Source organism: Ranitomeya variabilis, chromosome 3 (assembly GCF_051348905.1).
Source record: "Ranitomeya variabilis isolate aRanVar5 chromosome 3, aRanVar5.hap1, whole genome shotgun sequence".
Taxonomy (NCBI): domain Eukaryota; kingdom Metazoa; phylum Chordata; class Amphibia; order Anura; family Dendrobatidae; genus Ranitomeya; species Ranitomeya variabilis.
The window spans coordinates 3,845,603-3,871,236 of NC_135234.1; the positions used below are offsets into that span (position 1 = coordinate 3,845,603).

The 25,634-nt window shown below is 45.5% G+C and overlaps 1 protein-coding gene across 1 annotated transcript in view; it reads left to right on the forward strand.

Annotated features, from left to right (window-relative positions):
• Positions 1 to 25,634, forward strand: part of LOC143814896 (vang-like protein 1) — a 234,770-nt gene that overhangs the window by 6,758 nt on the left and 202,378 nt on the right. The window lies entirely within an intron of this gene.

Below are 25,634 nucleotides of genomic sequence, written 5' to 3' on the forward strand. Positions count from 1 at the left end.
GTGGATAAGGTATGAGTTGAGGTGTACAGGTGAGACTGTGCAGTGTGGATAAGGTATGAGTTGAGGTGTACAGGTGAGAATGCAGTGTGGATAAGGTATGAGTTGAGGTGTACAGGTGAGACTGCAGTGTGGATAAGGTATGAGTTGAGGTGTACAGGTGAGACTGCAGTGTGGATAAGGTATAAGTTGAGATGTACAGGTGAGACTGCAGTGTGGATAAAGTATGAGTTGAGGTGTACAGGTGAGACTGTGCAGTGTGGATAAGGTATGAGTTGAGGTGTACAGGTGAGAATGCAGTGTGGATAAGGTATAAGTTGAGATGTACAGGTGAGACTGCAGTGTGGATAAGGTATGAGTTGAGGTGTACAGGTGAGACTGTGCAGTGTGGATAAGGTATGAGTTGAGATGTACAGGTGAGACTGCAGTGTGGATAAGGTATGAGTTGAGGTATACAGGTCCGACTGTGCAGTGTGGATAAGGTATGAGTTGAATTGTTGAATTGTACAGGTGAGACTGTGCAGTGTGGATAAGGTATGAGTTGAGGTGTACAGGCGAGACTTGCAGTGTAGATGAGGTATGAGTTGAGATGTACAGGTGAGACTGTGCAGTGTGGATAAGGTATGAGTTGAGGTGTACAGGTGAGACTGCAGTGTGGATAAGGTATGAGTTGAGGTGTACAGGTGAGACTGTGCAGTGTGGATAAGGTATTAGTTGAGATGTACAGGTGAGAATGCAGTGTAGATAAGGTATGAGTTGAGATGTACAGGTGAGACTGCAGTGTGGATAAGCCATGAGTTGAGGTTTACAGGTGAAACTGTGCAGTGTGGATAAGGTATGAGTTGAGGTGTACAGGTGAGACTGTGCAGTGTGGATAAGGTATGAGTTGAGGTGTACAGGTGAGAATGCAGTGTGGATAAGGTATGAGTTGAGGTGTACAGGTGAGACTGCAGTGTGGATAAGGTATGAGTTGAGGTGTACAGGTGAGACTGCAGTGTGGATAAGGTATAAGTTGAGATGTACAGGTGAGACTGCAGTGTGGATAAAGTATGAGTTGAGGTGTACAGGTGAGACTGTGCAGTGTGGATAAGGTATGAGTTGAGGTGTACAGGTGAGAATGCAGTGTGGATAAGGTATAAGTTGAGATGTACAGGTGAGACTGCAGTGTGGATAAGGTATGAGTTGAGGTATACAGGTCAGACTGTGCAGTGTGGATAAGGTATGAGTTGAATTGTTGAATTGTACAGGTGAGACTGTGCAGTGTGGATAAGGTATGAGTTGAGGTGTACAGGCGAGACTTGCAGTGTAGATGAGGTATGAGTTGAGATGTACAGGTGAGACTGTGCAGTGTGGATAAGGTATGAGTTGAGGTGTACAGGTGAGACTGCAGTGTGGATAAGGTATGAGTTGAGGTGTACAGGTGAGACTGTGCAGTGTGGATAAGGTATTAGTTGAGATGTACAGGTGAGAATGCAGTGTAGATAAGGTATGAGTTGAGATGTACAGGTGAGACTGCAGTGTGGATAAGCCATGAGTTGAGGTTTACAGGTGAAACTGTGCAGTGTGGATAAGGTATGAGTTGAGGTGTACAGGTGAGACTGCAGTGTGGATAAGGTATAAGTTGAGGTGTACAGGTGAGACTGCAGTGTGGATAAGGTATGAGTTGAGGTGTACAGGTGAGACTGTGCAGTGTGGATAAGGTATGAGTTGAGGTGTACAGGTGAGAATGCAGTGTGGATAAGGTATGAGTTGAGGTGTACAGGTGAGACTGCAGTGTGGATAAGGTATGAGTTGAGATGTACAGGTGAGACTTGCAGTGTGGATAAGGTATGAGTTGAGGTGTACAGGTGAGACTGCAGTGTGGATAAGGTATGAGTTGAGGTGTACAGGTGAGACTGTGCAGTGTGGATAAGGTATGAGTTGAGATGTACAGGTGAGACTTGCAGTGTGGATAAGGTATGAGTTGAGGTGTACAGGTGAGACTTGCAGTGTGGATAAGGTATGAGTTGAGATGTACAGGTGAGACTTGCAGTGTGGATAAGGTATGAGTTGAATTGTACAGGTGAGACTGTGCAGTGTGGATAAGGTATGAGTTGAGGTGTACAGGCGAGACTTGCAGTGTAGATGAGGTATGAGTTGAGATGTACAGGTGTGACTGTGCAGTGTGGATAAGGTATGAGTTGAGGTGTACAGGTGAGACTTGCAGTGTGGATAAGGTATGAGTTGAGGTGTGCAGGTGAGACTTGCAGTGTGGATAAGGTATGAGTTGAGATGTACAGGTGAGACTTGCAGTGTGGATAAGGTATGAGTTGAATTGTACAGGTGAGACTGTGCAGTGTGGATAAGGTATGAGTTGAGGTGTACAGGCGAGACTTGCAGTGTAGATGAGGTATGAGTTGAGATGTACAGGTGTGACTGTGCAGTGTGGATAAGGTATGAGTTGAGGTGTACAGGTGAGACTGCAGTGTGGATAAGGTATGAGTTGAGGTGTACAGGTGAGACTGTGCAGTGTGGATAAGGTATAAGTTGAGATGTACAGGTGAGAATGCAGTGTAGATAAGGTATGAGTTGAGATGCACAGGTGAGACTGTCCAGTGTAGATAAGGTATGAGTTGAGGTGTACAGGTGAGACTGCAGTGTGGATAAGGTATGAGTTGAGGTGTACAGGTGAGACTGCAGTGTGGATAAAGTATGAGTTGAGGTGTACAGGTGAGACTGCAGTGTGAATAAGGTATGAGTTGAGGTGTACAGGTGAGACTGTGCAGTGTGGATAAGGTATGAGTTGAGGTGTACAGGTGAGAATGCAGTGTGGATAAGTTATGAGTTGAGGTGTACAGGTGAGACTGTGCAGTGTGGATAAGGTATAAGTTGAGATGTACAGGTGAGACTGCAGTGTGGATAAAGTATGAGTTGAGGTGTACAGGTGAGACTGCAGTGTGGATAAGGTATAAGTTGAGATGTACAGGTGAGACTGCAGTGTGGATAAGGTATGAGTTGAGGTGTACAGGTGAGACTGTGCAGTGTGGATAAGGTATGAGTTGAGGTGTACAGGTGAGAATGCAGTGTGGATAAGGTATAAGTTGAGGTGTACAGGTGAGACTGCAGTGTGGATAAGGTATGAGTTGTGGTGTACAGGTGAGACTGTGCAGTGTGGATAAGGTATGAGTTGAGGTGTACAGGTGAGACTGTGCAGTGTGGATAAGGTATGAGTTGAGGTGTACAGGTGAGACTGTGCAGTGTGGATAAGGTATGAGTTGAGGTGTACAGGTCAGACTGTGCAGTGTGGATAAGGTATGAGTTGAGATGCACAGGTGAGACTGTGCAGTGTGGATAAGGTATGAGTTGAGGTGTACAGGTGAGACTGCAGTGTGGATAAGGTATGAGTTGAGGTGTACAGGTGAGACTGCAGTGTGGATAAGGTATGAGTTGAGGTGTACAGGTCAGACTGTGCAGTGTGAATAAGGTATGAGTTGAATTGTACAGGTGAGACTGTGCAGTGTGGATAAGGTATGAGTTGAGGTGTACAGGTGAGACTGTGCAGTGTGGATAAGGTATGAGTTGAGGTGTACAGGTGAAACTGTGCAGTGTGGATAAGGTATGAGTTGAGGTGTACAGGTGAGACTGTACAGTGTGGATAAGGTATGAGTTGAGATGCACAGGTGAGACTGTGCAGTGTGGATAAGGTATGAGTTGAGGTGTACAGGTGAGACTGTGCAGTGTGGATAAGGTATGAGTTGAGGTGTACAGATGAGAATGCAGTGTGGATAAGGTATAAGTTGAGATGTACAGGTGAGACTGCAGTGTGGATAAGGTATGAGTTGAGGTGTACAGGTCAGACTGTGCAGTGTGGATAAGGTATGAGTTGAATTGTTGAATTGTACAGGTGAGACTGTGCAGTGTGGATAAGGTATGAGTTGAGGTGTACAGGCGAGACTTGCAGTGTAGATGAGGTATGAGTTGAGATGTACAGGTGAGACTGTGCAGTGTGGATAAGGTATGAGTTGAGGTGTACAGGTGAGACTGCAGTGTGGATAAGGTATGAGTTGAGTTGTACAGGTGAGACTGCAGTGTGGATAAGGTATGAGTTGAGGTGTACAGGTGAGACTGTGCAGTGTGGATAAGGTATAAGTTGAGATGTACAGGTGAGAATGCAGTGTAGATAAGGTATGAGTTGAGATGTACAGGTGAGACTGCAGTGTGGATAAGGTATGAGTTGAGATGCACAGGTGAGACTGTCCAGTGTAGATAAGGTATGAGTTGAGGTGTACAGGTGAGACTGCAGTGTGGATAAAGTATGAGTTGAGGTGTACAGGTGAGACTGCAGTGTGGATAAGGTATAAGTTGAGATGTACAGGTGAGACTGCAGTGTGGATAAGGTATGAGTTGTGGTGTACAGGTGAGACTGTGCAGTGTGGATAAGGTATGAGTTGAATTGTACAGGTGAGACTGTGCAGTGTGGATAAGGTATGAGTTGAGGTGTACAGGCGAGACTTGCAGTGTAGATGAGTTATGAGTTGAGATGTACAGGTGAAACTGTGCAGTGTGGATAAGGTATGAGTTGAGGTGTACAGGTGAGACTGCAGTGTGGATAAGGTATGAGTTGAGGTGTACAGGTGAGACTGCAGTGTGGATAAGGTATGAGTTGAGGTGTACAGGTGAGACTGTGCAGTGTGGATAAGGTATAAGTTGAGATGTACAAGTGAGAATGCAGTGTAGATAAGGTATGAGTTGAGATGTACAGGTGAGACTGCAGTGTGGATAAGGTATGAGTTGAGATGTACAGGTGAGACTGCAGTGTGGATAAAGTATGAGTTGAGATGTACAGGTGAGACTTGCAGTGTGGATAAGGTATGAGTTGAGGTGTACAGGTGAGACTGTGCAGTGTAGATAAGGTATGAGTTGAGGTGTACAGGTGAGACTGCAGTGTGGATAAGGTATGAGGTGAGGTGTACAGGTGAGACTGTGCAGTGTGGATAAGGTATAAGTTGAGATGTACAGGTGAGACTGCCGTGTGGATAAGGTATGAGTTGAGATGTACAGGTGAGACTGCAGTGTGGATAAGCCATGAGTTGAGGTTTACAGCTGAAACTGTGCAGTGTGGATAAGATATGAGTTGAGATGCACAGGTGAGACTGTGCAGTGTGGATAAGGTATGAGTTGAGGTATACAGGTGAGACTGCAGTGTGGATAAGGTATGAGTTGAGATGTACAGGTGAGACTGCAGTTTGGATAAAGTATGAGTTGAGATGTACAGGTGAGACTTGCAGTGTGGATAAGGTATGAGTTGAGGTGTACAGGTGAGACTGTGCAGTGTAGATAAGGTATGAGTTGAGGTGTACAGGTGAGACTGCAGTGTGGATAAGGTATGAGTTGAGGTGTACAGGTGAGACTGTGCAGTGTGGATAAGGTATAAGTTGAGATGTACAGGTGAGACTGCAGTGTGGATAAGGTATGAGTTGAGGTGTACAGGTGAGACTGCAGTGGGGATAAGGTATGAGTTGAGATGTACAGGTGAGAATGCAGTGTGGATAAGGTATAAGTTGAGATGTACAGGTGAGACTGCAGTGTGGATAAGGTATGAGTTGAGGTGTACAGGTGAGACTGCAGTGTGGATAAGGTATGAGTTGAGGTGTACAGGTGAGACTGCAGTGTGGATAAGGTATAAGTTGAGATGTACAGGTGAGACTGCAGTGTGGATAAGGTATGAGTTGAGGTGTACAGGTGAGACTGTGCAGTGTGGATAAGGTATGAGTTGAGGTGTACAGTTGAGAATGCAGTGTGGATAAGGTATAAGTTGAGGTGTACAGGTGAGACTGCAGTGTGGATAAGGTATGAGTTGTGGTGTACAGGTGAGACTGTGCAGTGTGGATAAGGTATGAGTTGAGGTGTACAAGTGAGACTGTGCAGTGTGGATAAGGTATGAGTTGAGGTGTACAGGTGAGACTGTGCAGTGTGGATAAGGTATGAGTTGAGGTGTACAGGTCAGACTGTGCAGTGTGGATAAGGTATGAGTTGAGATGCACAGGTGAGACTGTGCAGTGTGGATAAGGTATGAGTTGAGGTGTACAGGTGAGACTGCAGTGTGGATAAGGTATGAGTTGAGGTGTACAGGTGAGACTGCAGTGTGGATAAGGTATGAGTTGAGGTGTGCAGGTCAGACTGTGCAGTGTGAATAAGGTATGAGTTGAATTGTACAGGTGAGACTGTGCAGTGTGGATAAGGTATGAGTTGAGGTGTACAGGTGAGACTGTGCAGTGTGGATAAGGTATGAGTTGAGGTGTACAGGTGAAACTGTGCAGTGTGGATAAGGTATGAGTTGAGGTGTACAGGTGAGACTGTACAGTGTGGATAAGGTATGAGTTGAGATGCACAGGTGAGACTGTGCAGTGTGGATAAGGTATGAGTTGAGGTGTACAGGTGAGACTGTGCAGTGTGGATAAGGTATGAGTTGAGGTGTACAGATGAGAATGCAGTGTGGATAAGGTATAAGTTGAGATGTACAGGTGAGACTGCAGTGTGGATAAGGTATGAGTTGAGGTGTACAGGTCAGACTGTGCAGTGTGGATAAGGTATGAGTTGAATTGTTGAATTGTACAGGTGAGACTGTGCAGTGTGGATAAGGTATGAGTTGAGGTGTACAGGTGAGACTGCAGTGTGGATAAGGTATGAGTTGAGTTGTACAGGTGAGACTGCAGTGTGGATAAGGTATGAGTTGAGGTGTACAGGTGAGACTGTGCAGTGTGGATAAGGTATGAGTTGAGGTGTACAGGTGAGAATGCAGTGTGGATAAGGTATGAGTTGAGGTGTACAGGTGAGACTGTGCAGTGTGGATAAGGTATAAGTTGAGATGTACAGGTGAGAATGCAGTGTAGATAAGGTATGAGTTGAGATGCACAGGTGAGACTGTCCAGTGTAGATAAGGTATGAGTTGAGGTGTACAGGTGAGACTGCAGTGTGGATAAGGTATGAGTTGAGGTGTACAGGTGAGACTGCAGTGTGGATAAAGTATGAGTTGAGGTGTACAGGTGAGACTGCAGTGTGGATAAGGTATAAGTTGAGGTGTACAGGTGAGACTGTGCAGTGTGGATAAGGTATGAGTTGAGGTGTACAGGTGAGAATGCAGTGTGGATAAGGTATGAGTTGAGGTGTACAGGTGAGACTGTGCAGTGTGGATAAGGTATAAGTTGAGATGTACAGGTGAGAATGCAGTGTAGATAAGGTATGAGTTGAGATGCACAGGTGAGACTGTCCAGTGTAGATAAGGTATGAGTTGAGGTGTACAGGTGAGACTACAGTGTGGATAAGGTATGAGTTGAGGTGTACAGGTGAGACTGCAGTGTGGATAAAGTATAAGTTGAGATGTACAGGTGAGACTGCAGTGTGGATAAGGTATGAGTTGAGGTGTACAGGTGAGACTGTGCAGTGTGGATAAGGTATGAGTTGAGGTGTACAGGTGAGAATGCAGTGTGGATAAGGTATGAGTTGAGGTGTACAGGTGAGACTGCAGTGTGGATAAGGTATGAGTTGAGGTGTACAGGTGAGACTGCAGTGTGGATAAGGTATAAGTTGAGATGTACAGGTGAGACTGCAGTGTGGATAAAGTATGAGTTGAGGTGTACAGGTGAGACTGTGCAGTGTGGATAAGGTATGAGTTGAGGTGTACAGGTGAGAATGCAGTGTGGATAAGGTATAAGTTGAGATGTACAGGTGAGACTGCAGTGTGGATAAGGTATGAGTTGAGGTGTACAGGTGAGACTGTGCAGTGTGGATAAGGTATGAGTTGAGATGTACAGGTGAGACTGCAGTGTGGATAAGGTATGAGTTGAGGTGTACAGGTGAGACTGTGCAGTGTGGATAAGGTATGAGTTGAGATGTACAGGTGAGACTGCAGTGTGGATAAGGTATGAGTTGAGGTATACAGGTCCGACTGTGCAGTGTGGATAAGGTATGAGTTGAATTGTTGAATTGTACAGGTGAGACTGTGCAGTGTGGATAAGGTATGAGTTGAGGTGTACAGGCGAGACTTGCAGTGTAGATGAGGTATGAGTTGAGATGTACAGGTGAGACTGTGCAGTGTGGATAAGGTATGAGTTGAGGTGTACAGGTGAGACTGCAGTGTGGATAAGGTATGAGTTGAGGTGTACAGGTGAGACTGTGCAGTGTGGATAAGGTATTAGTTGAGATGTACAGGTGAGAATGCAGTGTAGATAAGGTATGAGTTGAGATGTACAGGTGAGACTGCAGTGTGGATAAGCCATGAGTTGAGGTTTACAGGTGAAACTGTGCAGTGTGGATAAGGTATGAGTTGAGGTGTACAGGTGAGACTGTACAGGTGAGACTGCAGTGTGGATAAGGTATGAGTTGAGGTGTACAGGTGAGACTGCAGTGTGGATAAAGTATGAGTTGAGGTGTACAGGTGAGACTGCAGTGTGGATAAGGTATAAGTTGAGGTGTACAGGTGAGACTGTGCAGTGTGGATAAGGTATGAGTTGAGGTGTACAGGTGAGAATGCAGTGTGGATAAGGTATGAGTTGAGGTGTACAGGTGAGACTGTGCAGTGTGGATAAGGTATAAGTTGAGATGTACAGGTGAGAATGCAGTGTAGATAAGGTATGAGTTGAGATGCACAGGTGAGACTGTCCAGTGTAGATAAGGTATGAGTTGAGGTGTACAGGTGAGACTACAGTGTGGATAAGGTATGAGTTGAGGTGTACAGGTGAGACTGCAGTGTGGATAAAGTATAAGTTGAGATGTACAGGTGAGACTGCAGTGTGGATAAGGTATGAGTTGAGGTGTACAGGTGAGACTGTGCAGTGTGGATAAGGTATGAGTTGAGGTGTACAGGTGAGAATGCAGTGTGGATAAGGTATGAGTTGAGGTGTACAGGTGAGACTGCAGTGTGGATAAGGTATGAGTTGAGGTGTACAGGTGAGACTGCAGTGTGGATAAGGTATAAGTTGAGATGTACAGGTGAGACTGCAGTGTGGATAAAGTATGAGTTGAGGTGTACAGGTGAGACTGTGCAGTGTGGATAAGGTATGAGTTGAGGTGTACAGGTGAGAATGCAGTGTGGATAAGGTATAAGTTGAGATGTACAGGTGAGACTGCAGTGTGGATAAGGTATGAGTTGAGGTGTACAGGTGAGACTGTGCAGTGTGGATAAGGTATGAGTTGAGATGTACAGGTGAGACTGCAGTGTGGATAAGGTATGAGTTGAGGTATACAGGTCCGACTGTGCAGTGTGGATAAGGTATGAGTTGAATTGTTGAATTGTACAGGTGAGACTGTGCAGTGTGGATAAGGTATGAGTTGAGGTGTACAGGCGAGACTTGCAGTGTAGATGAGGTATGAGTTGAGATGTACAGGTGAGACTGTGCAGTGTGGATAAGGTATGAGTTGAGGTGTACAGGTGAGACTGCAGTGTGGATAAGGTATGAGTTGAGGTGTACAGGTGAGACTGTGCAGTGTGGATAAGGTATTAGTTGAGATGTACAGGTGAGAATGCAGTGTAGATAAGGTATGAGTTGAGATGTACAGGTGAGACTGCAGTGTGGATAAGCCATGAGTTGAGGTTTACAGGTGAAACTGTGCAGTGTGGATAAGGAATGAGTTGAGGTGTACAGGTGAGACTGTGCAGTGTGGATAAGGTATGAGTTGAGGTGTACAGGTGAGAATGCAGTGTGGATAAGGTATGAGTTGAGGTGTACAGGTGAGACTGCAGTGTGGATAAGGTATGAGTTGAGGTGTACAGGTGAGACTGCAGTGTGGATAAGGTATAAGTTGAGATGTACAGGTGAGACTGCAGTGTGGATAAAGTATGAGTTGAGGTGTACAGGTGAGACTGTGCAGTGTGGATAAGGTATGAGTTGAGGTGTACAGGTGAGAATGCAGTGTGGATAAGGTATAAGTTGAGATGTACAGGTGAGACTGCAGTGTGGATAAGGTATGAGTTGAGGTATACAGGTCAGACTGTGCAGTGTGGATAAGGTATGAGTTGAATTGTTGAATTGTACAGGTGAGACTGTGCAGTGTGGATAAGGTATGAGTTGAGGTGTACAGGCGAGACTTGCAGTGTAGATGAGGTATGAGTTGAGATGTACAGGTGAGACTGTGCAGTGTGGATAAGGTATGAGTTGAGGTGTACAGGTGAGACTGCAGTGTGGATAAGGTATGAGTTGAGGTGTACAGGTGAGACTGTGCAGTGTGGATAAGGTATTAGTTGAGATGTACAGGTGAGAATGCAGTGTAGATAAGGTATGAGTTGAGATGTACAGGTGAGACTGCAGTGTGGATAAGCCATGAGTTGAGGTTTACAGGTGAAACTGTGCAGTGTGGATAAGGTATGAGTTGAGGTGTACAGGTGAGACTGCAGTGTGGATAAGGTATAAGTTGAGGTGTACAGGTGAGACTGCAGTGTGGATAAGGTATGAGTTGAGGTGTACAGGTGAGACTGTGCAGTGTGGATAAGGTATGAGTTGAGGTGTACAGGTGAGAATGCAGTGTGGATAAGGTATGAGTTGAGGTGTACAGGTGAGACTGCAGTGTGGATAAGGTATGAGTTGAGATGTACAGGTGAGACTTGCAGTGTGGATAAGGTATGAGTTGAGGTGTACAGGTGAGACTGCAGTGTGGATAAGGTATGAGTTGAGGTGTACAGGTGAGACTGTGCAGTGTGGATAAGGTATGAGTTGAGATGTACAGGTGAGACTTGCAGTGTGGATAAGGTATGAGTTGAGGTGTACAGGTGAGACTTGCAGTGTGGATAAGGTATGAGTTGAGATGTACAGGTGAGACTTGCAGTGTGGATAAGGTATGAGTTGAATTGTACAGGTGAGACTGTGCAGTGTGGATAAGGTATGAGTTGAGGTGTACAGGCGAGACTTGCAGTGTAGATGAGGTATGAGTTGAGATGTACAGGTGTGACTGTGCAGTGTGGATAAGGTATGAGTTGAGGTGTACAGGTGAGACTTGCAGTGTGGATAAGGTATGAGTTGAGGTGTGCAGGTGAGACTTGCAGTGTGGATAAGGTATGAGTTGAGATGTACAGGTGAGACTTGCAGTGTGGATAAGGTATGAGTTGAATTGTACAGGTGAGACTGTGCAGTGTGGATAAGGTATGAGTTGAGGTGTACAGGCGAGACTTGCAGTGTAGATGAGGTATGAGTTGAGATGTACAGGTGTGACTGTGCAGTGTGGATAAGGTATGAGTTGAGGTGTACAGGTGAGACTGCAGTGTGGATAAGGTATGAGTTGAGGTGTACAGGTGAGACTGTGCAGTGTGGATAAGGTATAAGTTGAGATGTACAGGTGAGAATGCAGTGTAGATAAGGTATGAGTTGAGATGCACAGGTGAGACTGTCCAGTGTAGATAAGGTATGAGTTGAGGTGTACAGGTGAGACTGCAGTGTGGATAAGGTATGAGTTGAGGTGTACAGGTGAGACTGCAGTGTGGATAAAGTATGAGTTGAGGTGTACAGGTGAGACTGCAGTGTGAATAAGGTATGAGTTGAGGTGTACAGGTGAGACTGTGCAGTGTGGATAAGGTATGAGTTGAGGTGTACAGGTGAGAATGCAGTGTGGATAAGTTATGAGTTGAGGTGTACAGGTGAGACTGTGCAGTGTGGATAAGGTATAAGTTGAGATGTACAGGTGAGACTGCAGTGTGGATAAAGTATGAGTTGAGGTGTACAGGTGAGACTGCAGTGTGGATAAGGTATAAGTTGAGATGTACAGGTGAGACTGCAGTGTGGATAAGGTATGAGTTGAGGTGTACAGGTGAGACTGTGCAGTGTGGATAAGGTATGAGTTGAGGTGTACAGGTGAGAATGCAGTGTGGATAAGGTATAAGTTGAGGTGTACAGGTGAGACTGCAGTGTGGATAAGGTATGAGTTGTGGTGTACAGGTGAGACTGTGCAGTGTGGATAAGGTATGAGTTGAGGTGTACAGGTGAGACTGTGCAGTGTGGATAAGGTATGAGTTGAGGTGTACAGGTGAGACTGTGCAGTGTGGATAAGGTATGAGTTGAGGTGTACAGGTCAGACTGTGCAGTGTGGATAAGGTATGAGTTGAGATGCACAGGTGAGACTGTGCAGTGTGGATAAGGTATGAGTTGAGGTGTACAGGTGAGACTGCAGTGTGGATAAGGTATGAGTTGAGGTGTACAGGTGAGACTGCAGTGTGGATAAGGTATGAGTTGAGGTGTACAGGTCAGACTGTGCAGTGTGAATAAGGTATGAGTTGAATTGTACAGGTGAGACTGTGCAGTGTGGATAAGGTATGAGTTGAGGTGTACAGGTGAGACTGTGCAGTGTGGATAAGGTATGAGTTGAGGTGTACAGGTGAAACTGTGCAGTGTGGATAAGGTATGAGTTGAGGTGTACAGGTGAGACTGTACAGTGTGGATAAGGTATGAGTTGAGATGCACAGGTGAGACTGTGCAGTGTGGATAAGGTATGAGTTGAGGTGTACAGGTGAGACTGTGCAGTGTGGATAAGGTATGAGTTGAGGTGTACAGATGAGAATGCAGTGTGGATAAGGTATAAGTTGAGATGTACAGGTGAGACTGCAGTGTGGATAAGGTATGAGTTGAGGTGTACAGGTCAGACTGTGCAGTGTGGATAAGGTATGAGTTGAATTGTTGAATTGTACAGGTGAGACTGTGCAGTGTGGATAAGGTATGAGTTGAGGTGTACAGGCGAGACTTGCAGTGTAGATGAGGTATGAGTTGAGATGTACAGGTGAGACTGTGCAGTGTGGATAAGGTATGAGTTGAGGTGTACAGGTGAGACTGCAGTGTGGATAAGGTATGAGTTGAGTTGTACAGGTGAGACTGCAGTGTGGATAAGGTATGAGTTGAGGTGTACAGGTGAGACTGTGCAGTGTGGATAAGGTATAAGTTGAGATGTACAGGTGAGAATGCAGTGTAGATAAGGTATGAGTTGAGATGTACAGGTGAGACTGCAGTGTGGATAAGGTATGAGTTGAGATGCACAGGTGAGACTGTCCAGTGTAGATAAGGTATGAGTTGAGGTGTACAGGTGAGACTGCAGTGTGGATAAAGTATGAGTTGAGGTGTACAGGTGAGACTGCAGTGTGGATAAGGTATAAGTTGAGATGTACAGGTGAGACTGCAGTGTGGATAAGGTATGAGTTGTGGTGTACAGGTGAGACTGTGCAGTGTGGATAAGGTATGAGTTGAATTGTACAGGTGAGACTGTGCAGTGTGGATAAGGTATGAGTTGAGGTGTACAGGCGAGACTTGCAGTGTAGATGAGTTATGAGTTGAGATGTACAGGTGAAACTGTGCAGTGTGGATAAGGTATGAGTTGAGGTGTACAGGTGAGACTGCAGTGTGGATAAGGTATGAGTTGAGGTGTACAGGTGAGACTGCAGTGTGGATAAGGTATGAGTTGAGGTGTACAGGTGAGACTGTGCAGTGTGGATAAGGTATAAGTTGAGATGTACAAGTGAGAATGCAGTGTAGATAAGGTATGAGTTGAGATGTACAGGTGAGACTGCAGTGTGGATAAGGTATGAGTTGAGATGTACAGGTGAGACTGCAGTGTGGATAAAGTATGAGTTGAGATGTACAGGTGAGACTTGCAGTGTGGATAAGGTATGAGTTGAGGTGTACAGGTGAGACTGTGCAGTGTAGATAAGGTATGAGTTGAGGTGTACAGGTGAGACTGCAGTGTGGATAAGGTATGAGGTGAGGTGTACAGGTGAGACTGTGCAGTGTGGATAAGGTATAAGTTGAGATGTACAGGTGAGACTGCCGTGTGGATAAGGTATGAGTTGAGATGTACAGGTGAGACTGCAGTGTGGATAAGCCATGAGTTGAGGTTTACAGCTGAAACTGTGCAGTGTGGATAAGATATGAGTTGAGATGCACAGGTGAGACTGTGCAGTGTGGATAAGGTATGAGTTGAGATGTACAGGTGAGACTGCAGTTTGGATAAAGTATGAGTTGAGATGTACAGGTGAGACTTGCAGTGTGGATAAGGTATGAGTTGAGGTGTACAGGTGAGACTGTGCAGTGTAGATAAGGTATGAGTTGAGGTGTACAGGTGAGACTGCAGTGTGGATAAGGTATGAGTTGAGGTGTACAGGTGAGACTGTGCAGTGTGGATAAGGTATAAGTTGAGATGTACAGGTGAGACTGCAGTGTGGATAAGGTATGAGTTGAGGTGTACAGGTGAGACTGCAGTGGGGATAAGGTATGAGTTGAGATGTACAGGTGAGAATGCAGTGTGGATAAGGTATAAGTTGAGATGTACAGGTGAGACTGCAGTGTGGATAAGGTATGAGTTGAGGTGTACAGGTGAGACTGCAGTGTGGATAAGGTATGAGTTGAGGTGTACAGGTGAGACTGCAGTGTGGATAAGGTATAAGTTGAGATGTACAGGTGAGACTGCAGTGTGGATAAGGTATGAGTTGAGGTGTACAGGTGAGACTGTGCAGTGTGGATAAGGTATGAGTTGAGGTGTACAGTTGAGAATGCAGTGTGGATAAGGTATAAGTTGAGGTGTACAGGTGAGACTGCAGTGTGGATAAGGTATGAGTTGTGGTGTACAGGTGAGACTGTGCAGTGTGGATAAGGTATGAGTTGAGGTGTACAAGTGAGACTGTGCAGTGTGGATAAGGTATGAGTTGAGGTGTACAGGTGAGACTGTGCAGTGTGGATAAGGTATGAGTTGAGGTGTACAGGTCAGACTGTGCAGTGTGGATAAGGTATGAGTTGAGATGCACAGGTGAGACTGTGCAGTGTGGATAAGGTATGAGTTGAGGTGTACAGGTGAGACTGCAGTGTGGATAAGGTATGAGTTGAGGTGTACAGGTGAGACTGCAGTGTGGATAAGGTATGAGTTGAGGTGTGCAGGTCAGACTGTGCAGTGTGAATAAGGTATGAGTTGAATTGTACAGGTGAGACTGTGCAGTGTGGATAAGGTATGAGTTGAGGTGTACAGGTGAGACTGTGCAGTGTGGATAAGGTATGAGTTGAGGTGTACAGGTGAAACTGTGCAGTGTGGATAAGGTATGAGTTGAGGTGTACAGGTGAGACTGTACAGTGTGGATAAGGTATGAGTTGAGATGCACAGGTGAGACTGTGCAGTGTGGATAAGGTATGAGTTGAGGTGTACAGGTGAGACTGTGCAGTGTGGATAAGGTATGAGTTGAGGTGTACAGATGAGAATGCAGTGTGGATAAGGTATAAGTTGAGATGTACAGGTGAGACTGCAGTGTGGATAAGGTATGAGTTGAGGTGTACAGGTCAGACTGTGCAGTGTGGATAAGGTATGAGTTGAATTGTTGAATTGTACAGGTGAGACTGTGCAGTGTGGATAAGGTATGAGTTGAGGTGTACAGGTGAGACTGCAGTGTGGATAAGGTATGAGTTGAGTTGTACAGGTGAGACTGCAGTGTGGATAAGGTATGAGTTGAGGTGTACAGATGAGAATGCAGTGTGGATAAGGTATAAGTTGAGATGTACAGGTGAGACTGCAGTGTGGATAAGGTATGAGTTGAGGTGTACAGGTCAGACTGTGCAGTGTGGATAAGGTATGAGTTGAATTGTTGAATTGTACAGGTGAGACTGTGCAGTGTGGATAAGGTATGAGTTGAGGTGTACAGGTGAGACTGCAGTGTGGATAAGGTATGAGTTGAGTTGTACAGGTGAGACTGCAGTGTGGATAAGGTATGAGTTGAGGTGTACAGGTGAGACTGTGCAGTGTGGATAAGGTATAAGTTGAGATGTACAGGTGAGAATGCAGTGTAGATAAGGTATGAGTTGAGATGTACAGGTGAGACTGCAGTGTGGATAAGGTATGAGTTGAGATGCACAGGTGAGACTGTCCAGTGTAGATAAGGTATGAGTTGAGGTGTACAGGTGAGACTGCAGTGTGGATAAAGTATGAGTTGAGGTGTACAGGTGAGACTGCAGTGTGGATAAGGTATAAGTTGAGATGTACAGGTGAGACTGCAGTGTGGATAAGGTATGAGTTGTGGTGTACAGGTGAGACTGTGCAGTGTGGATAAGGTATGAGTTGAATTGTACAGGTGAGACTGTGCAGTGTGGATAAGGTATGAGTTGAGGTGTACAGGCGAGACTTGCAGTGTAGATGAGTTATGAGTTGAGATGTACAGGTGAAACTGTGCAGTGTGGATAAGGTATGAGTTGAGGTGTACAGGTGAGACTGTGCAGTGTAGATAAGGTATGAGTTGAGGTGTACAGGTGAGACTGCAGTGTGGATAAGGTATGAGGTGAGGTGTACAGGTGAGACTGTGCAGTGTGGATAAGGTATAAGTTGAGATGTACAGGTGAGACTGCCGTGTGGATAAGGTATGAGTTGAGATGTACAGGTGAGACTGCAGTGTGGATAAGCCATGAGTTGAGGTTTACAGCTGAAACTGTGCAGTGTGGATAAGATATGAGTTGAGATGCACAGGTGAGACTGTGCAGTGTGGATAAGGTATGAGTTGAGGTATACAGGTGAGACTGCAGTGTGGATAAGGTATGAGTTGAGATGTACAGGTGAGACTGCAGTTTGGATAAAGTATGAGTTGAGATGTACAGGTGAGACTTGCAGTGTGGATAAGGTATGAGTTGAGGTGTACAGGTGAGACTGTGCAGTGTAGATAAGGTATGAGTTGAGGTGTACAGGTGAGACTGCAGTGTGGATAAGGTATGAGTTGAGGTGTACAGGTGAGACAGTGCAGTGTGGATAAGGTATAAGTTGAGATGTACAGGTGAGACTGCAGTGTGGATAAGGTATGAGTTGAGGTGTACAGGTGAGACTGCAGTGGGGATAAGGAATGAGTTGAGATGTACAGGTGAGAATGCAGTGTGGATAAGGTATAAGTTGAGATGTACAGGTGAGACTGCAGTGTGGATAAGGTATGAGTTGAGGTGTACAGGTGAGACTGCAGTGTGGATAAGGTATGAGTTGAGGTGTACGGGTCAGACTGTGCAGTGTGGATAAGGTATGAGTTGAATTGTACAGGTGAGACTGTGCAGTGTGGATAAGGTATGAGTTGAGGTGTACAGGCGAGACTGCAGTGTGGATAAGGTATAAGTTGAGATGTACAGGTGAGAATGCAGTGTAGATAAGGTATGAGTTGAGATGCACAGGTGAGACTGTGCAGTGTGGATAAGGTATGAGTTGAGGTGTACAGGTGAGACTGTGCAGTGTGGATAAGGTATGAGTTGAGGTGTACAGGTGAGAATGCAGTGTGGATAAGGTATAAGTTGAGATGTACAGGTGAGACTGCAGTGTGGATAAGGTATGAGTTGAGGTGTACAGGTCAGACTGTGCAGTGTGGATAAGGTATGAGTTGAATTGTTGAATTGTACAGGTGAGACTGTGCAGTGTGGATAAGGTATGAGTTGAGGTGTACAGGCGAGACTTGCAGTGTAGATGAGGTATGAGTTGAGATGTACAGGTGAGACTGTGCAGTGTGGATAAGGTATGAGTTGAGGTGTACAGGTGAGACTGCAGTGTGGATAAGGTATGAGTTGAGTTGTACAGGTGAGACTGCAGTGTGGATAAGGTATGAGTTGAGGTGTACAGGTGAGACTGTGCAGTGTGGATAAGGTATAAGTTGAGATGTACAGGTGAGAATGCAGTGTAGATAAGGTATGAGTTGAGATGTACAGGTGAGACTGCAGTGTGGATAAGGTATGAGTTGAGATGCACAGGTGAGACTGTCCAGTGTAGATAAGGTATGAGTTGAGGTATACAGGTGAGACTGCAGTGTGGATAAGGTATGAGTTGAGGTGTACAGGTGAGACTGCAGTGTGGATAAAGTATGAGTTGAGGTGTACAGGTGAGACTGCTGTGTGGATAAGGTATAAGTTGAGATGTACAGGTGAGACTGCAGTGTGGATAAGGTATGAGTTGTGGTGTACAGGTGAGACTGTGCAGTGTGGATAAGGTATGAGTTGAATTGTACAGGTGAGACTGTGCAGTGTGGATAAGGTATGAGTTGAGGTGTTCAGGCGAGACTTGCAGTGTAGATGAGTTATGAGTTGAGATGTACAGGTGAGACTGTGCAGTGTGGATAAGGTATGAGTTGAGGTGTACAGGTGAGACTGCAGTGTGGATAAGGTATGAGTTGAGGTGTACAGGTGAGACTGCAGTGTGGATAAGGTATGAGTTGAGGTGTACAGGTGAGACTGTGCAGTGTGGATAAGGTATAAGTTGAGATGTACAAGTGAGAATGCAGTGTAGATAAGGTATGAGTTGAGATGTACAGGTGAGACTGCAGTGTGGATAAGGTATGAGTTGAGATGTACAGGTGAGACTGCAGTGTGGATAAAGTATGAGTTGAGATGTACAGGTGAGACTTGCAGTGTGGATAAGGTATGAGTTGAGGTGTACAGGTGAGACTGTGCAGTGTAGATAAGGTATGAGTTGAGGTGTACAGGTGAGACTGCAGTGTGGATAAGGTATGAGTTGAGGTGTACAGGTGAGACTGTGCAGTGTGGATAAGGTATAAGTTGAGATGTACAGGTGAGACTGCCGTGTGGATAAGGTATGAGTTGAGATGTACAGGTGAGACTGCAGTGTGGATAAGCCATGAGTTGAGGTTTACAGCTGAAACTGTGCAGTGTGGATAAGATATGAGTTGAGATGCACAGGTGAGACTGTCCAGTGTAGATAAGGTATGAGTTGAGGTATACAGGTGAGACTGCAGTGTGGATAAGGTATGAGTTGAGATGTACAGGTGAGACTGCAGTTTGGATAAAGTATGAGTTGAGATGTACAGGTGAGACTTGCAGTGTGGATAAGGTATGAGTTGAGGTGTACAGGTGAGACTGTGCAGTGTAGATAAGGTATGAGTTGAGGTGTACAGGTGAGACTGCAGTGTGGATAAGGTATGAGTTGAGGTGTACAGGTGAGACTGTGCAGTGTGGATAAGGTATAAGTTGAGATGTACAGGTGAGACTGCAGTGTGGATAAGGTATGAGTTGAGGTGTACAGGTGAGACTGCAGTGGGGATAAGGTATGAGTTGAGATGTACAGGTGAGAATGCAGTGTGGATAAGGTATAAGTTGAGATGTACAGGTGAGACTGCAGTGTGGATAAGGTATGAGTTGAGGTGTACAGGTGAGACTGCAGTGTGGATAAGGTATGAGTTGAGGTGTACAGGTGAGACTGCAGTGTGGATAAAGTATGAGTTGAGGTGTACAGGTGAGACTGCAGTGTGGATAAGGTATAAGTTGAGATGTACAGGTGAGACTGCAGTGTGGATAAGGTATGAGTTGAGGTGTACAGGTGAGACTGCAGTGTGGATAAGGTATGAGTTGAGGTGTACAGGTGAGACTGCAGTGTGGATAAAGTATGAGTTGAGGTGTACAGGTGAGACTGCAGTGTGGATAAGGTATAAGTTGAGATGTACAGGTGAGACTGCAGTGTGGATAAGGTATGAGTTGTGGTGTACAGGTGAGACTGTGCAGTGTGGATAAGGTATGAGTTGAGGTGTTCAGGCGAGACTTGCAGTGTAGATGAGTTATGAGTTGAGATGTACAGGTGAGACTGTGCAGTGTGGATAAGGTATGAGTTGAGGTGTTCAGGCGAGACTTGCAGTGTAGATGAGTTATGAGTTGAGATGTACAGGTGAGACTGTGCAGTGTGGATAAGGTATGAGTTGAGGTGTACAGGTGAGACTGCAGTGTGGATAAGGTATGAGTTGAGGTGTACAGGTGAGACTGCAGTGTGGATAAGGTATGAGTTGAGGTGTACAGGTGAGACTGTGCAGTGTGGATAAGGTATAAGTTGAGATGTACAAGTGAGAATGCAGTGTAGATAAGGTATGAGTTGAGATGTACAGGTGAGACTGCAGTGTGGATAAGGTATGAGTTGAGATGTACAGGTGAGACTGCAGTGTGGATAAAGTATGAGTTGAGATGTACAGGTGAGACTTGCAGTGTGGATAAGGTATGAGTTGAGGTGTACAGGTGAGACTGTGCAGTGTAGATAAGGTATGAGTTGAGGTGTACAGGTGAGACTGCAGTGTGGATAAGGTATGAGTTGAGGTGTACAGGTGAGACTGTGCAGTGTGGATAAGGTATAAGTTGAGATGTACAGGTGAGACTGCCGTGTGGATAAGGTATGAGTTGAGATGTACAGGTGAGACTGCAGTGTGGATAAGCCATGAGTTGAGGTTTACAGCTGAAACTGTGCAGTGTGGATAAGATATGAGTTGAGATGCACAGGTGAGACTGTCCAGTGTAGATAAGGTATGAGTTGAGGTATACAGGTGAGACTGCAGTGTGGATAAGGTATGAGTTGAGATGTACAGGTGAGACTGCAGTTTGGATAAAGTATGAGTTGAGATGTACAGGTGAGACTTGCAGTGTGGATAAGGTATGAGTTGAGGTGTACAGGTGAGACTGTGCAGTGTAGATAAGGTATGAGTTGAGGTGTACAGGTGAGACTGCAGTGTGGATAAGGTATGAGTTGAGGTGTACAGGTGAGACTGTGCAGTGTGGATAAGGTATAAGTTGAGATGTACAGGTGAGACTGCAGTGTGGATAAGGTATGAGTTGAGGTGTACAGGTGAGACTGCAGTGTGGATAAGGTATGAGTTGAGATGTACAGGTGAGACTGCAGTGTGGATAAGCCATGAGTTGAGGTTTACAGCTGAAACTGTGCAGTGTGGATAAGATATGAGTTGAGATGCACAGGTGAGACTGTCCAGTGTAGATAAGGTATGAGTTGAGGTATACAGGTGAGACTGCAGTGTGGATAAGGTATGAGTTGAGATGTACAGGTGAGACTGCAGTTTGGATAAAGTATGAGTTGAGATGTACAGGTGAGACTTGCAGTGTGGATAAGGTATGAGTTGAGGTGTACAGGTGAGACTGTGCAGTGTAGATAAGGTATGAGTTGAGGTGTACAGGTGAGACTGCAGTGTGGATAAGGTATGAGTTGAGGTGTACAGGTGAGACTGTGCAGTGTGGATAAGGTATAAGTTGAGATGTACAGGTGAGACTGCAGTGTGGATAAGGTATGAGTTGAGGTGTACAGGTGAGACTGCAGTGGGGATAAGGTATGAGTTGAGATGTACAGGTGAGAATGCAGTGTGGATAAGGTATAAGTTGAGATGTACAGGTGAGACTGCAGTGTGGATAAGGTATGAGTTGAGGTGTACAGGTGAGACTGCAGTGTGGATAAGGTATGAGTTGAGGTGTACGGGTCAGACTGTGCAGTGTGGATAAGGTATGAGTTGAATTGTACAGGTGAGACTGTGCAGTGTGGATAAGGTATGAGTTGAGGTGTACAGGCGAGACTGCAGTGTGGATAAGGTATAAGTTGAGATGTACAGGTGAGAATGCAGTGTAGATAAGGTATGAGTTGAGATGCACAGGTGAGACTGTGCAGTGTGGATAAGGTATGAGTTGAGGTGTACAGGTGAGACTGTGCAGTGTGGATAAGGTATGAGTTGAGGTGTACAGGTGAGAATGCAGTGTGGATAAGGTATAAGTTGAGATGTACAGGTGAGACTGCAGTGTGGATAAGGTATGAGTTGAGGTGTACAGGTCAGACTGTGCAGTGTGGATAAGGTATGAGTTGAATTGTTGAATTGTACAGGTGAGACTGTGCAGTGTGGATAAGGTATGAGTTGAGGTGTACAGGCGAGACTTGCAGTGTAGATGAGGTATGAGTTGAGATGTACAGGTGAGACTGTGCAGTGTGGATAAGGTATGAGTTGAGGTGTACAGGTGAGACTGCAGTGTGGATAAGGTATGAGTTGAGTTGTACAGGTGAGACTGCAGTGTGGATAAGGTATGAGTTGAGGTGTACAGGTGAGACTGTGCAGTGTGGATAAGGTATAAGTTGAGATGTACAGGTGAGAATGCAGTGTAGATAAGGTATGAGTTGAGATGTACAGGTGAGACTGCAGTGTGGATAAGGTATGAGTTGAGATGCACAGGTGAGACTGTCCAGTGTAGATAAGGTATGAGTTGAGGTATACAGGTGAGACTGCAGTGTGGATAAGGTATGAGTTGAGGTGTACAGGTGAGACTGCAGTGTGGATAAAGTATGAGTTGAGGTGTACAGGTGAGACTGCAGTGTGGATAAGGTATAAGTTGAGATGTACAGGTGAGACTGCAGTTTGGATAAGGTATGAGTTGTGGTGTACAGGTGAGACTGTGCAGTGTGGATAAGGTATGAGTTGAATTGTACAGGTGAGACTGTGCAGTGTGGATAAGGTATGAGTTGAGGTGTACAGGCGAGACTTGCAGTGTAGATGAGTTATGAGTTGAGATGTACAGGTGAGACTGTGCAGTGTGGATAAGGTATGAGTTGAGGTGTACAGGTGAGACTGCAGTGTGGATAAGGTATGAGTTGAGGTGTACAGGTGAGACTGCAGTGTGGATAAGGTATGAGTTGAGGTGTACAGGTGAGACTGTGCAGTGTGGATAAGGTATAAGTTGAGATGTACAAGTGAGAATGCAGTGTAGATAAGGTATGAGTTGAGATGTACAGGTGAGACTGCAGTGTGGATAAGGTATGAGTTGAGATGTACAGGTGAGACTGCAGTGTGGATAAAGTATGAGTTGAGATGTACAGGTGAGACTTGCAGTGTGGATAAGGTATGAGTTGAGGTGTACAGGTGAGACTGTGCAGTGTAGATAAGGTATGAGTTGAGGTGTACAGGTGAGACTGCAGTGTGGATAAGGTATGAGTTGAGGTGTACAGGTGAGACTGTGCAGTGTGGATAAGGTATAAGTTGAGATGTACAGGTGAGACTGCCGTGTGGATAAGGTATGAGTTGAGATGTACAGGTGAGACTGCAGTGTGGATAAGCCATGAGTTGAGGTTTACAGCTGAAACTGTGCAGTGTGGATAAGATATGAGTTGAGATGCACATGTGAGACTGTCCAGTGTAGATAAGGTATGAGTTGAGGTATACAGTTGAGACTGCAGTGTGGATAAGGTATGAGTTGAGATGTACAGGTGAGACTGCAGTTTGGATAAAGTATGAGTTGAGATGTACAGGTGAGACTTGCAGTGTGGATAAGGTATGAGTTGAGGTGTACAGGTGAGACTGTGCAGTGTAGATAAGGTATGAGTTGAGGTGTACAGGTGAGACTGCAGTGTGGATAAGGTATGAGTTGAGGTGTACAGGTGAGACTGTGCAGTGTGGATAAGGTATAAGTTGAGATGTACAGGTGAGACTGTCCAGTGTAGATAAGGTATGAGTTGAGGTGTACAGGTGAGACTGCAGTGGGGATAAGGTATGAGTTGAGATGTACAGGTGAGAATGCAGTGTGGATAAGGTATAAGTTGAGATGTACAGGTGAGACTGCAGTGTGGATAAGGTATGAATTGAGGTGTACAGGTGAGACTGCAGTGTGGATAAGGTATGAGTTGAGGTGTACGGGTCAGACTGTGCAGTGTGGATAAGGTATGAGTTGAATTGTACAGGTGAGACTGTGCAGTGTGGATAAGGTATGAGTTGAGGTGTACAGGCGAGACTGCAGTGTGGATAAGGTATAAGTTGAGATGTACAGGTGAGAATGCAGTGTAGATAAGGTATGAGTTGAGATGCACAGGTGAGACTGTCCAGTGTAGATAAGGTATGAGTTGAGGTGTACAGGTGAGACTGCAGTGTGGATAAGGTATGAGTTGAGGTGTACAGGTGAGACTGCAGTGTGGATAAAGTATGAGTTGAGGTGTACAGGTGAGACTGCAGTGTGGATAAGGTATAAGTTGAGATGTACAGGTGAGACTGCAGTGTGGATAAGGTATGAGTTGAGGTGTACAGGTGAGACTGTGCAGTGTGGATAAGGTATGAGTTGAGTTGTACAGGTGAGAATGCAGTGTGGATAAGGTATGAGTTGAGGTGTACATGTGAGACTGTGCAGTGTGGATAAGGTATAAGTTGAGATGTACAGGTGAGACTGCAGTGTGGATAAAGTATGAGTTGAGGTGTACAGGTGAGACTGTGCAGTGTGGATAAGGTATGAGTTGAGATGTACAGGTGAGACTGCAGTGTGGATAAAGTATGAGTTGAGGTGTACAGGTGAGACTGCAGTGTGGATAAGGTACAAGTTGAGATGTACAGGTGAGATTGCAGTGTGGATAAGGTATGAGTTGAGGTGTACAGGTGAGACTGTGCAGTGTGGATAAGGTATAAGTTGAGATGTACAGGTGAGACTGCAGTGTGGATAAAGTATGAGTTGAGGTGTACAGGTGAGACTGCAGTGTGGATAAGGTACAAGTTGAGATGTACAGGTGAGACTGCAGTGTGGATAAGGTATGAGTTGAGGTGTACAGGTGAGACTGTGCAGTGTGGATAAGGTATGAGTTGAGGTGTACAGGTGAGACTGTGCAGTGTAGATAAGATATGAGTTGAGATGTACAGGTGAGACTTGCAGTGTGGATAAAGTGTGAGTTGAGGTGTACAGGTGAGACTGTCCAGTGTAGATAAGGTATGAGTTGTGGTGTACAGGTCAGACTGTGCAGTGTAGATAAGATATGAGTTGAGATGTACAGGTGAGACTGTGCTGTGTGGATAAGGTATGAGTTGTGGTGTACAGGTGAGACTGTGCAGTGTGGATAAGGTATGAGTTGAGGTGTACAGGTGAGACTGTGCAGTGTGGATAAGGTATGAGTTGAGGTGTACAGGTGAGACTGTGCAGTGTGGATAAGGTATGAGTTGAGGTGTACAGGTGAGACTGTGCAGTGTAGATAAGGTATGAGTTGAGATGTACAGGTGAGACTGTGCAGTGTGGATAAAGTATGAGTTGAGATGTACAGGTGAGACTGTGCAGTGTGGATAAGGTATGAGTTGAGGTGTACAGGTGAGACTGTGCAGTGTAGATAAGGTATGAGTTGAGGTGTACAGGTGAGACTGTGCAGTGTAGATAAGGTATGAGTTGTGGTGTACAGGTGAGACTGCAGTGTGGATAAGGTATGAGTTGTGGTGTACAGGTCAGACTGTGCAGTGTGGATAAGGTATGAGTTGAGATGTACAGGTGAGACTGTGCAGTGTAGATAAGGTATGAGTTGTGGTGTACAGGTGAGACTGTGCAGTGTAGATAAGGTATGAGTTGTGGTGTACAGGTCAGACTGTGCAGTGTAGATAAGGTATGAGTTGAGGTGTACAGGTCAGACTGTGCAGTGTAGATAAGGTATGAGTTGTGGTGTACAGGTGAGACTGTGCAGTGTAGATAAGGTATGAGTTGTGGTGTACAGGTCAGACTGTGCAGTGTGGATAAGGTATGAGTTGAGATGCACAGGTGAGACTGTGCAGTGTGGATAAGGTATGAGTTGAGGTGTACAGGTGAGACTGTGCAGTGTAGATAAGGTATGAGTTGAGATGTACAGGTGAGACTGCCGTGTGGATAAAGTATGAGTTGAGGTGTACAGGTGAGACTGCAGTGTGGATAAGGTACAAGTTGAGATGTACAGGTGAGACTGTGCAGTGTGGATAAAGTATGAGTTGAGATGTACAGGTGAGACTGTGCAGTGTGGATAAGGTATGAGTTGAGGTGTACAGGTGAGACTGTGCAGTGTAGATAAGGTATGAGTTGAGGTGTACAGGTGAGACTGTGCAGTGTGGATAAGGTATGAGTTGTGGTGTACAGGTGAGACTGCAGTGTGGATAAGGTATGAGTTGAGGT